This window comes from Malaclemys terrapin, chromosome 2, assembly GCF_027887155.1.
Source record: "Malaclemys terrapin pileata isolate rMalTer1 chromosome 2, rMalTer1.hap1, whole genome shotgun sequence".
Classification (NCBI taxonomy): domain Eukaryota; kingdom Metazoa; phylum Chordata; order Testudines; family Emydidae; genus Malaclemys; species Malaclemys terrapin.
The window spans coordinates 260,344,456-260,358,311 of record NC_071506.1 but is presented as its reverse complement, the minus strand read 5'-3'; positions in this window follow the sequence as shown (position 1 = coordinate 260,358,311).

Sequence of the window (13,856 nt, the reverse complement as noted above, 5' to 3'; positions counted from 1 at the left end):
CTTCAAGATGAGTCTATAACAGTGATCTTAGCAAATGAATTTTGTATAGTATTTTTCATGCAAAATGTATTCCAAAATGCTGTACAGATTTGAATAATGCAATTAATTCTCAACTAGCAAAGAGGAAGTTATGCATATGGGAGAAAACATTTTTCAGATGTTGTAATGAGTTAGAGATTTTTTTAAGATATCAGAAGCTACAGGGTAAAAGGCTTTCACACCAAAGTAGAAAAGACTGTATGATGGGACAGAGAAAAAAGTCAGGTTTCAGAGTAGCAGCCGTGTTAGTCTGTAGCCGCAAAAAGAACAGGAGTACTTGTGGCACCTTAGAGACTAACAAATTTATTAGAGCATAAGCTTTCATGGACTATAGCCCACTTCTTCTGTATGCATCCGAAAAAGTGGGCTGTAGTCCACGAAAGCTTATGCTCTAATAAATTTGTTAGTCTCTAAGGTGCCACAAGTACTCCTGTTCTTTTTTTGAGAAAAAAGTCAGTATTAGATGGACTGAAGGACTAAGGAGAGGGAGAAGAGCAGAAAAGGTACATGAGTCTGGAGCAAATTCATAGATTAGGTTCATTCTCATGGAGTCACTTAGACAGCATAGAGGCCATTGAATGTGTTATGTGCCTCCATGATATTCTGTCCTGAACCACATCGGACGCATTACTGGATAGGAGGTCTGTGAAGGGCAGGTGTCAACATCACCCAACCATTGTGGTTTAGGTTTTTCGAGGGGTCTTTTCCATTTTGCTTTCATTGGGTCAAAATTGAAGATGATTCTTGCAGGGAAGTTGGCAGGTATTCAGAGCAGATGACCATTTTGTTCTTCAAAATGTTGTCCTCCATGCTATCTGGGGTCCAGGGAGGAAATAATTAAAATGGGGTCATGACAGCAAAAAGCTTAGAACCCCTTGCTGTAACCCTTATGCATCCCTGTGCCCTCTTCAAGCTGGCACCAAGAGAACCCTGAGTCATGCTTGTGAAATACAGCAACTTTTGTGATGACCACTTATATGGCTGGAATGTTATTGAAATCCTGTAATTTGATGTATTCTTATGGTTGAGTTATTATTTGATATAACTTTTCTCTGCCTTTTGATGTCTAAAAAGTTAAATTAATTTTAAAGAGCCTCCTTCTGACTTCTAGAGACATGCATGGCTGGGCTTGAATTCTCTTACCATTTGTATCCCTTTAATGATTTCAGCCTTCAAGGGGGCTGACAGCATTTCTTCATTTGATCAGTAGCTTGAACAGCTGCTTCATGCTGTAGCTTGCAAAGTGGAAGGGATGGGTTCTTGGCCCAGGGAGTCCTGCCATTGGGGCAACTGCAGCACTACCCCATTTACAGAAATAAGTAGGAGTATGTAAATCTCCATCCCAGTTTTATGTGCCCTTGAGAGCTCTTTATTTATTCAGAATAGCTCTAAATCCAGATGGTGGCTCCATGCATATGTTCCAAAGCAGTGGCTTCATTGGTGAGCTCCCTTGTTACAGCAGAGCACTGAGAGGCACTCTAAGGCTATGTCTACACTGCAGCCAGATTGATGCTCCAGCAATTGATGCACCAGGGGTTGATTTAGCGGGTCTAGTGAAGACCCACCAAATTGACTTCAGATCACTCTCTGGTTGACCCTGATACCTTACTCCACCCCGAATGAGAAAAGTAAGTCAAAGGAAGAGCCTCTCCCATCGACCCAGCATGATGTAGACATGGTGCAGACATGGCTATGTCGACTCCAGCTATGTTATTCAAATAGCTGGAGTAGCGTAACTTAGGTCGACTTACTGCGGTAGTGTAGACATAATCTAAGTAATCATCACGTCTTGGGACACTTTATAGTGCCTCACAACAGTCACCCTTAGGAAAGTCTTCACTTACATTTTTATTGGTTGTCCCAAAACTTTGACTCATGTCATTTTGAAGGGAAACCTGTGGAAGAGGAGGGGGGAGGAACTTTGTAAAATCATGAATGCAGGAATGATAATTGTGTTGAGAATATTACCAGTGTTTGAGCACAGGGCTAATCTTCCCCAAATTTAGACTCGGTATGAAAGTGAGGCCATGTCATCTACAGTGCAAGAGTGTTGCCTTAGACCATCCTCTCTTCCTATTACTTTTTATTTAAAACAGGTTGATAGGGACTTTAAATGGATTGAATAAACATACATAAGTGAGAGAAGCATAGATAGGTGTGAACTGAGCTTCTGCAACAGAGTACAACAAGGTAATAGGCACCTAGGTTTTTCCACACACTTAGGCTTACTCTTAGGGTTAGAATGGTTATTCGCTCATTTGGATGAGACTGCTGAAGTAAATATGAGCAAATCTGTCACACATGGGATGACCAAATAAAATCTCACTTTAACTGGACAATTTTTTCCCCTTCCCTGCCCCTACTCTCCAATCTTTCAAATTGCCATCTTTTCCCTCAAATGAAAATTCTGACACTCCCATCTTTCCCCCCGTGCCCATCTAGTGAGTTGTCATACCCTAGCCAGAGCTCTTTTACTTTTCAGAGTAGATGGTGTAGCACTCACTTGTGGGCTTCTGCTGCCCATCCTTCCACTGAGATCAGATTTTTCCTAAGCTTTCAGCATTTTCTTAATTTTAGTGCACTTTAAATAAGCTTGTGAGCACACTAAGAATATCCCAACTAAAACCAACAGATGAGACAACATGACTAACAAAATTTTACATGTATTTATTACCTAACCTCAGGTGGGATGCTAAGATGCTTTACAAACTATATGCATGAAGTACCACTGAAATTCAAGGAATCTCTGTGTGTGGGGGTGGGGGTAGCAACCCAATGGAACACAGCTTGCTCCACAAATGTGAGAGTGTAGACTTTTGGCAAGTCTTTAAACTTGTGGGAAGTGCCACGAGATCTTTCATGTTCATCCACAGCAGATGGGTCTTAAGACTTCATTTGAAAGACTAACGGCCACTGAACTACTGGGTAGTGAACTGATGTACTTTAAAAGAATGGGAGTACTTGTGGCACCTTAGAGACTAACAAATTTATTAGAGCATAAGCTTTCGTGGACTACAGCCCACTTCTTCGGATGCATAGTATACTAAAAACAATGCTTTCACTATAGTGACAGTTACATTGTGGACACCCGCTTTTAGTCCCTACTCTTCCACTGGCTCATTGTATGACCTCAGGTAAGCCAAATAACCCCCCAACATCTGCATACCTTGGATAATAGCAATTATCCACCTTCGTAAAGCTCTAAGACTTTTGAATGAAAATCATGATGCAAGTACAAAATATTCTTATTGGACACAGGCTGCATTAGGGGTGGGGAGACATAGTAAGAAAAGGATGAAGAGATAGGGCTTAGAACTTCCATTCTACACTATTCTGGGTAAGGTAAAACTGATCAGAATCTAATTGTTTCAGGATTTTTTAGGTCACCCGTACTATGTTCCGATCAGGAGGAAGAAAGGGGGGGGGGAAAAAAAAAAAAACTGTTTCATTACCTCCCCTAAACCTTTACAAGTGCTCATGTTGGACAGCTGGATGTTCCACACTCGGTAAGTCTCTGTAACATTGTGCAAAATCCTTTACAGCCCATCAGGAAAAACTGAATAATTTCTCACTAAGATTTATGCCAGTCCTCAGGTTACAGAACAAGCCATGTGTACATTTTCATGCAAGTCTGCCGGGGATGATTATTACCCTAGCAACTATGTTCATTGAATTGGGGGAAGGGGAACTCCATTAAATTCCTTGGAAGTTTTTTTCTGATAATATTTGTAATTGTTCTTTAAACTTCCTGTTGTCTCTCACTGTGATCTTCCCAACTTGTTTTGTATGTGCGCCAAGCTGTTATACGCCTCAGGCGGTTAATATCATACCACATTAAACAGTACAGAAAGAAATACAGAGAGATTATCTCAGATATTCACATAATATTTCCACTTCTCTTGTCTCAGAAATTTTATTGTCAAACCCTTTCCTTTGAGGAAGCCTCCAACTAAACTCATTTTGTTGTATTTATTAGGAAAGCCCGAGACCACTGACACCTACCCAGAGTAGCTCTTTATCAGGTCATTTGTAAGTGATTATTGCTATTTCACTAGTTAATCAGCTTGTTAATTAGCAAAATTGCTAGCTGGTGGGGGAAATGTATGTCTGCATAGGATTCTGAGTACTGTAATGCTTTCAGGCCTGGTCTACACAACAGAGTTAGTTTGACGCAGGAGAGCTAACTACATCGACTTAACTACAGAAGTGTCTACACTAAAATTTCACTCCTGCTGAGGTAACTGCCCAGCTATGCCGATTTAATAACTCCACCTACATGAGTGGCATAGAGTCAATGTAGTTACCCTGTTTCCCCGAAAATAAGACAGTGTCTTATATTAATTTTTGCTCCCAAAGATGCGCTAGGTCTTATTTTCAGGGGATGTCTTATTTTTCAGAAATGAAAAATGCCTTATTATCGGTGGATGCCTTATTATCGGGGAGGTCTTATTATCGGGGGGATGCCTTATATTACAACGAGAGGCAAAACTGTAAGTAGGCCTTATTTTCGGAGGATGTCTTATTTTCGGGGAAACAGGGTAGGTCGACACAGTCAGTGTAGACAGTGTGTTGCTTATGGTGACTGTTACTGGCTTTCAGAAACTGTCCCACAATGCCCCACACTGACAGTATAATCAATTCAAGCTCCTGGTGGGGATGCGCACCGCCAACACACGGAGCAAAGTGTAGACATGCACAACTGATGTAATTACTATAGCAGCTGTATGCCAATTTAAGTTAGGTTGATTAATTTTGTAGTGTAGTCTGAATTTTAGATTTAGCTGTTGCCATTAGGATGTAGAAACATTGTAAGGAGCTTTTGTATTGACATAAAGGAACATGTTTGATTCTGGTTCTATTCCATGTTTGAGGATCTGGGCCTACTACGGCCCAATTCAACTCATCAAAAAAAAAAAAAAAAAAAAAAAAAATCAATGGAAAGACACCTCCACTCACTTCAGTGGAAGCTAGATCAAGCTTTTAAATCTACATTTGTTTCATTTCCAAGCACCTAGTATACTTTTGTAGGTAGACACAGTATAAATAAAATTCATTATTATATTATAGTATGTGGCCCTTCACTCATTGGATACACTCCTTTGTCTTTAGAAAATAGAGTCAACAGACGTCTCCAACTTGGGGAAGTTCCAGAGTGGCAAAGTTGCAGAGTTTTGTTTTTCCTTTTGCCACTTTGCAGCTTTTCCAAAGATTATCAAGTTTTGGAAAGTTAGAAAATAGAAAAAAAAAAAAGAAAGAAAAGAAAAATGAAGAGGGTCTGTGATAATTCATAGATTCAAGGACTGGAAGGGACCTCGAGAGGTCATCGAGTCCAGTCCCCTGCCCACATAGCAGGACCAAATACTGTCTAGATCATCCCTGATAGACATTTATCTAACCTACTCTTAAATATCTCCAGAGATGGAGATTCCACAACCTCCCTAGGCAATTTGTTTCAGTGTTTAACCACCCTGACAGTTAGGAACTTTTTCCTAATGTCCAATCTAGGCCTCCCTTGCTGCAGTTTAAGCCCATTGCTTCTTGTTCTATCCTTAGAGGCTAAGGTGAACAAGTTTTCTCCCTCCTCCTTATGACACCCTTTTAGATACCTGAAAACTGCTATCATGTCCCCTTTCAGTCTTCTCTTTTCCAAACTAAACAAACCCAATTCTTTCAGCCTTCCTTCATAGGTCATGTTCTCAAGACCTTTAATCATTCTTGTTGGTCTTCTCTGGACCCTTTCCAATTTCTCCAAATCCTTCTTGAAATGCAGTGCCCAGAACTGGACACAATACTCCAGCTGAGGCCTAACCAGAGCAGAGTAGAGCAGAAGAATGACTTCTCGTGTCTTGCTCACAACACACCTGTTAATACATCCCAGAATCATGTTTGCTTTTTTTGCAACAGCATCACACTGTTGACTCATATTTAGCTTATGGTCCACTATAACCCCTAGATCCCTTTCTGCCGTACTCCTTCCTAGACAGTCTCTTCCCATTCTGTATGTGTGAAACTGATTTTTTTTTCCCCTAGGTGGAGCACTTTGCATTTGTCTTTGTTAAACTTCATCCTGTTTAACTCAGACCATTTCTCCAATTTGTCCAGATCATTTTGAATTATGACCCTGTCCTCCAAAGCAGTTGCAATCCCTCCCAGTTTGGTATCATCCGCAGACTTAATAAGCGTACTTTCTATGCCAATATCTAAGTTGTTAATGAAGATATTGAACAGAGCCGGTCCCAAAACAGAACCCTGCGGAACCCCACTCATTATGCCTTTCCAGCAGGATTGGGAACCATTAACAACTCCTCTCTGAGTATGGTTATCCAGCCAGTTATGCACCCACCTTATAGTAGCCCCATCTAAATTGTATTTGCCTAGTTTATTGATAAGAATATAATGAAGGATGGGGGGTGGCAGCTCCTTTTGATGGACACCCAGCCAGCCAGTTAGCTAGCTGCAAGATGCCTCTTGGTAAATGTTCTCTTCTTGCTTTACCTGTTAAAAAGTCCGCTAGGTAAAGAAAAAAGAAAGTGGGCATCTGACCAAAAGAGCCAATGGGAAGGCTAGAACTTTAAAATTGGGAAAGAAACTTTCCCTTTGTCTGTTGTTCTCTGGGATACAGGGATGGAGCAGCAATGCTGTGTAAGGTTTGAACCAGATATGAAAAAGTATCTTCCCTACCTAGAAGAAATTATTTGGATAGGGAATGTGTAGACAGACACAATGAGGTTTATTTCTTATTTTGGCTTGTGGATCTCCTCTGTGCTAACCCCTGATGCTTTTGTTTGCTCATAACCTTTAAGCTGAACCCCCAAGAAAGCTATTTCAGGTGCTTAATTTGTGGAATTGCTCTTTTAAAATCTAGCAAAAGCTTAAGTTCCAGATGTATTCTTTTTAATAAAATTTACCTTTAAGAACAGGAGTGGATTTTTGGTGTTCTAAGAGGTTTGTGCATGTTGTTTGATTAGCTGGTAGCCACAGCTAATTTCCTTTGTTTTCTTTCTCAGCTTTTCCCTGGAGCGGGGCATGAAAGGGCTTGAGGGTACCCCACAGGGAGGAATTCCCAAGTGCTCCTTCCTCAGTCCAAGGAGGTTTTTGCATTTGGGTGGTGGCAGTGTTTACGAAGCCAAGGTTAGAGAAAAGCTGTAAGTAAGTTTAATACAAGCCTGGAGTGGCCCCCACCTTCTACACTCAAAGTTACAGAGTGGGGATTCAGCCTTGAGAGGGTCGGGAGGAGAAAGCACCCTAGACTTCATCCTTTTTATTGCATTCAGTGGCAGAAAGGAATAAAGAGGGCAAGGGAGAGAAACAGGAAAATACAAAGTCAATGAAAATGCAAACATTTCAGGGTCTGAGTAAAAAAAAAAAAACATGGAACATTATGAAAAATCAAAAGCTCTTGTGGAATGTTTCTGGTTTTAAAAGAAAGGCCATTTTTCCATCAAAAAAAGTTTTCAGCAAAAAGTGTCCAGGTGTATGCCAGCTTGTGTGAACTAGTCTGGTTCCACTGAAGTCAACACGTAAGGGATGGTGGGTGTCCTTTTGCAAATGTTTTTCCAGCACCATGATACATTTGAGAAGTAAATTCCACAGGCATGGGGAAGAGATCAGGAGAGGACCCTCAGGCTGCCAGCAAGCCTCGCAGGGCACAGCAAGAGGCCAACACCATTAAATGATAATGAGCCAAATCCTACAGTCTTGATTCAGGCAGAACTTTCATTACTTTCAGCAGGAGTTTTGCCTGAGTAAGAACTGCAGGGTTTGGCCAGTATACAACAATTAGCACTTCTATTGTGCTTTACATCTTCAAAGCTTTCTAATTAATCCTCACCACATCCCTATACGGTACGTGAGAAAGTATTTTCATATCATTTCAAAGGTGGAGAGACAGACCCCAAGTGCTTGGAACTTGCCTCAGGCTCCACAATACAGGTACAAAGTAGTGGTCAAGCCAGTGGTTAGGGTACTAGCCTGGGACTCTGGGGACCTGGGTTTAGTTCCTTGTTCATCCATATGCTTCCTGTTTGACCTTGAGAGAGAGTCGCTTAACAGGGCCGGCTCCAGGCACCAGCTTAACAAGCAGGTGCTTGGGGCGGCCAAGGGAGAGGGGTGGCACCTGCGGCAATTCGGGGGCGGCAGGTCCCTCACTCCCTCTAGGAGCAAAGGACCTGCCACTGAACTGCTGCCGCCAATCGCGTCTTCTCCCCGCCCTCCCCAAATGCCGCCGCCAATCGCGGCTTTTTTTTTTTTGGCTTGGGGCGGCAGAAATGCTGGCCCTGTCGCTTAAGCCCTAACTCCTATTGATTTCAGGAGTTAGGAGCCTAAATACCTTTGAGACTCTGGTTAATCTCTTGGTGCATCAGTTCCCAACTTGTAAAATGGACATAACAGCACTTCCCTACTGCACAGGTGTGTTGTGAAGACAAATACATAGACTGCGAGGCATTCAGATACTACAGTAATGGAGGCCATAAGCACAGCATCACATTCTGTGCTCAGACAAGGGTAAACACCAGATGTCCCGATTTCATTGGGGCAATCCCAATATTCTGGGCTTTTTCTTGTATAGGCGCCTACTACCCCCCAACCCCATCAAGATTTTTCATACTTGCTACCTGGTCACCTTCTGACCATCTCAGACCACTCAATACTGCTACTTTCCTCACTACATTAATTGGTGTGATACATTTCTGTTAAAATTTTAAGTAATTTTAAAACATCCTATAACATGTACAGTAAAGTACCATGATTCGTGTGACTTATTTATTGGGTGTCCCAGGGAAGGTACCTTAAATGAGGCTTGATTTTCAGAGGGCAGGTGTTCAGCACTTTCTGACAATCAGGCCCCTTTAAGGCATCCTATGTTGGGAACCCAAAAATGGAAGCATCCAAAAATCAACTCATCACTTTTGAAAATCTTGGCCTGGAAGGCTCATTTTTGCAATTACAGAAATAAAAGCTGGAAGCTGTACACTTTTGTGCTGTCACTTTTTTTCAAGAGCAGAAAAGCTTGCCTTTCTTTTCTGCCACTCAGGGCATACAGGGATTTCAGACTTGATCCTGCTACAACAGTGGAGTTGCAATAAAATGGAACAACTTTATCCAACCTGACAAACTTGGGAAGCCTAACAGCAGCGGGAGATAGAAGGTTTCTGTTGCCTTTCTTCTTGTTTTTCTTTGTTGATAATTTTTTCCTCTGGATATTGCAAACGAACATGGTAAAAGGAGATAGGGCTTGAATTCACAAGAAATGAGGCTTTTATCTTAAAGAAGCTAAAATTCGATGCATCCAGAGCTCTGATGAGCACAGACAGAATACCTAGCTCGGTCAGGGGAAGTGATGTCACATTAATAACTGGCAACAATGATACTTTAGAAAAAAATTCAAAAATGCCTCCTGGACATTAAATCAAAGGATATGTTTGCATGTTAACTGCCTCTAAGCAACCTGGTATAATAAACTACTGTATATGCAAGACTTCCAGATCGCTTACAGTGCAAGTGTTTCAGAAAATAGGGGCTTTCCAAGTGCCTGGAAAGACTTGTCTGCCGGATTGTCTGTCTACAGTTTTTCTTTAAGCTATTTTAAGGATATGATCCCATCCCAACTATTTAACTCAGGAACCTGTCAATTACATGCTGCCTAATTGAACACTCAGATTCACTGCAGGATTGAGAGCCACAAAGCACAGGAACAAAAATGTGGAAAAAAGGCTCATTTGTGCTTATATTTCATTCTCCAAACCCAATTTGAAAAGGTCAGATATCAGATGGCAAAACCCCACTGAAGTTTAGCTACAAAACTGGGACAGTCATAAAAATAAAATAAATCCTTTTTCCCTACCCCAAAGGCAAAAGGGAAGGGAGAGGTGGATCATGAATACTGGTTACTTTCCAGGGTATAGCAAGGGCTGGGGGGATGAGGGGGGGGGGGAGAAGAAGAGGAATAAATGTGAGTCATTTTTGCACTGCTGAGTTAGCAATGACTGACTGGGGGGATGTCTCCTTCAGAGGGGTTTTGCAGTCTTGCTTACTCTTATCTGATTTTGTTATTGGGAAGAAAATATGGGAGACAAAATAGAGTTGGGATTAAATAACAATTGGAATAGGCTGCAGAACATCTGTAAATAAATTAACTAAATATTACACAGAGAAAGAGAGAGAAGAGTTTTACCCTGGGTCTGATCCACAGCCCATTGAAGTAAATTGAAACTTCCCATTGACTTCAATGGGCTTTGGCTCCAAACCTAAATGGAGAGTTTCACTACAACAACAAGAACTACAATTGCCACCCTGTTGTGTACTAAACAAATCTAGGAGTTACAGTCTACTTCCTCGTGAATGGATTTTCATTACATCAGTGTTTAACGTTAATGGATTGACTGTATAAAACAAAACTAAGGGCTGGATCCCCAGCCAGTATAAATTGTCACAAATCCACTGAAGTCAATGAAGCTTATGACAATTTAGACCCGCTGGGGATCTGAGTCTGGACGGAGTTTACTCAATCCTCTAAAAGAAGGACAGAATTTAAAATGCTCCATGCTCTGAAATAAACAGAGTGTCTGCAAATGGATAATGGTGTTGGTTTATGACTGACCAACAGCTGCTTGTAAGAAAGAGGCACTAAGGAGATATGCACATGATTTTCAATTCTGATTGCCTCAAAATGTAGTCAGAAGTATGTGTGGCACTCTTTCATATTTAGGGGTAATTGAGTGTTAATTCCACTGACCTTATTTGCAGCACCTCTTCCATCCTGGGAGCATTAGTTACTGTCAGGCAGCATACTTTACATAGCTGTCTACTTAATGTTTTTCTTTTGACTGAATTTTTTACCTGAGGCATTTCAGTCATGTAACTTCAGCAATCAATTTTGGCCCAAAGCAGCATAGGCCTCAGTCACTGAGAAGCAAGTATTTGCATGCAAGCTTGCAGTTTAAGCACCAGGGAAAAGAGTGAGTCCACACAGGCTTAAGAAGTAGGAATCTGAGTAGAATCATCACACAGTCAGCTAAATTACTGGGCATGTAATTACCCTTTTTGGGGGTCTGTTAAATTGTTAATCCCTTTGCTGACTGTAATTGCCTTATTGAATCTAAATTAATCCAATGTTTTACAAAATAATCATGCAATTCTAATGGTTACATACGAGTAATAAAAAATGAAAACTACTTTGTTTGAAACCTAATTTAGATTAGACTCTACTGGAACAATTAGTCTTGGAAAAGACATTCTGTGCAGAGCTTTATGTTAGAGCTTTATGGTTTGTTTGTATTTTTTAAATTTTATGATGTGTGAACACAGCAGTTTGTTAAAAATAATCCACTAGATTGGTATTACACCCTCCATATGACAGAAGAGTCACTGACAAATCAGAGCTGGACCCATATCAGGAGAGACTGCTAGAGGTTAGAAGTTTGTAGAAAAGTCCTTAACAGGTTGGGAAGCAAACCTAAAAAATCCTCCCTTTTTCAGTACAAATCTAAATTCACTCCCAGCCATTCATTTAGAGCTGAATTTCCAAACCAAGCCAAAAATCCCTGAGTCTAAAATATCTAGTCATTAACACATTCTATAGTACACAAGAACTACAGCTGGTCCCAGAAGAACATACTCAACTTGAACAAGAACCATAAAATACCTATGGGCAATCAGGTTTTATCTGACCCAGTCTAAGGCAAAAAATGTCAGCCAGGTGTTTGGTACTTAGAGCACTATTAGGAATTACCTCATTATCCTACAGCACTACTCACATCAGAAAAAGGCCAAAGGGGCTGGAGGGGGGGAGGACATGGAAACAGGAGAAGGAGAACAGATAAAAGTAAAGCTTAAAGAAAAAAACATGTTGCTTTTTAATTGAGCTTGGAAAGGAAGCAGCAGGAGGACGACGATGACATATTTGGCATATTGTGATTTATTCCTTCTAGTGATCTATGTCTGCAGTGTATTGAAGTATGTTGTTGTCCCTAATATGTAATTTATACCTTGTTTATCAAGTGGAATGAACAAGTTTAAGCAACAGGCAAAGCATGACATCTGATTATAGCCAGAACCATCCTCATTTAATCTGGGTGTTCAATGAGCAAATAAACATTTTCCTAATTGTGTTGCCTGTGAAGATCCTTCACTCAAGGAAGAGTCAACTATGGCTGGAGATACTTGAGTACTTTATATAGCACCTTAAGCACACCTGGTAAAATCCTGGCCCCATTAATTTCACCCACCGCATCACATATGCTGCACCACGAAGTCAAGCATCACTGACAGAAGACAAGAAGTTTAAGGTGAAATTTAAAGAGAAGGTTGGGAGCAGAGAGTTCCAGATTATAAATGGAAGCATGGCCCACATTTTCCTCCAGCCATGGCACCTGCAATATGAAGAATCCCTGGGAACAGAGAAAAAGTGCATGTAAAAACCCACAATCCCATGCACAAACATGTAAAGTGAGCACATGTCAAAAGTTCACCTTGGTTTTAAGAGGTTCTGGCAGCATTCCCCATTTTAAGCAGTAAGTACTATTGCTGGAATCAGTAACACTGCTGACACTGGAATGAGCTTGTTGAGTTTGCCCACTGTACATGTGTGCAGTTACTGTTTTGGAAAGCACAGATACCTTTGAAAACGTGGCTCTGTAATTACCTTGAAGAATCACTTACCCACAGCCAAAATGCTGCCATCTCAGGGATGAGGTAAGTCAGCTGTTCAACAACAGGCTGCAATGAGATGGCTATATCTACACTGCACATCACTGGCAGCAGCGTTTAGGGCATGTGTAGCTCTTCACTGTGGTGTATAGCAGGCTGCTTCCATGCTGTGGTGTGTAGCTACATGTGGCAGTGAAATGCTCTGGAGGGGGGAAGCAGGTGGGAAAGGGTCTGGCAGCAGAATAGCAGCGTAGATGTGGGAGGCACTACTTAGGCATGTAGAGAGCAAGGTAGGGTACCTACACTGAAGGTTCAGGCATGTCTTTACTCACCTAGAGCCCTGCCTCACCATCTACACTATTATTTATACTCGGTGCTGCACGTACGCTACACACTGCCAAAAGAAGTGTGCAGTGTAGACATACCATATATAATAATAAATAAAAATAATAATAAAGTTACCCTTGGTGATGGTCTCCTAGCCAGTTCTGCCAATGTGACAATATTCATGGTCAAACCAATTTGAATTAATTTTGAGAGGAGGATTACACAAGATGAAAGATATAGTTCACCATCATCAAAATACATGACTATAACCCCCTTCCCATCCTCCATGAACTTTATAATTCTACCAGAAAATCATCATATCTGTCTGGACAGATGTATACTTTTGAAGTCCATGCATTTTATCACTTTGGGTTCCATTATCTCTTACAGGCCAAATCCTGAGGTCCTTACTCAATTTTTTTTCCACAGCCAACCTCCCCCACCCCCAACCCCCATGAAGTCAATTGGGCTCATCTTAAGATATTTAGTGATATTTTTCTCCATTATTTTACGGAGAATAGAAGATTAAACCGTTCTAATGGTAATTGACCATTTTTGGAACGTTGGTCCTCTATTAATAGATTTGCTTTCCTCCAATCTTCTAGTATCAGGTACCACCCCAAATTGTCTATGCTTTGTTCCAATCAATGACTGATTAACTCGATGACCACACACACACAGTGTGGGGCCTATTTCTGTAAGCAATCTGGATCTAATTCGCCTCTGGGTTTCCTGGGGGTAAAGCAAAGGGAAAGGGGGGGTTAAAAAGACTTTAAGCCACATATTTGTCACCCCTGGCCTAAATTAGAATGCCCCAAAGGCTCCTCTAATTTATGGTAGCC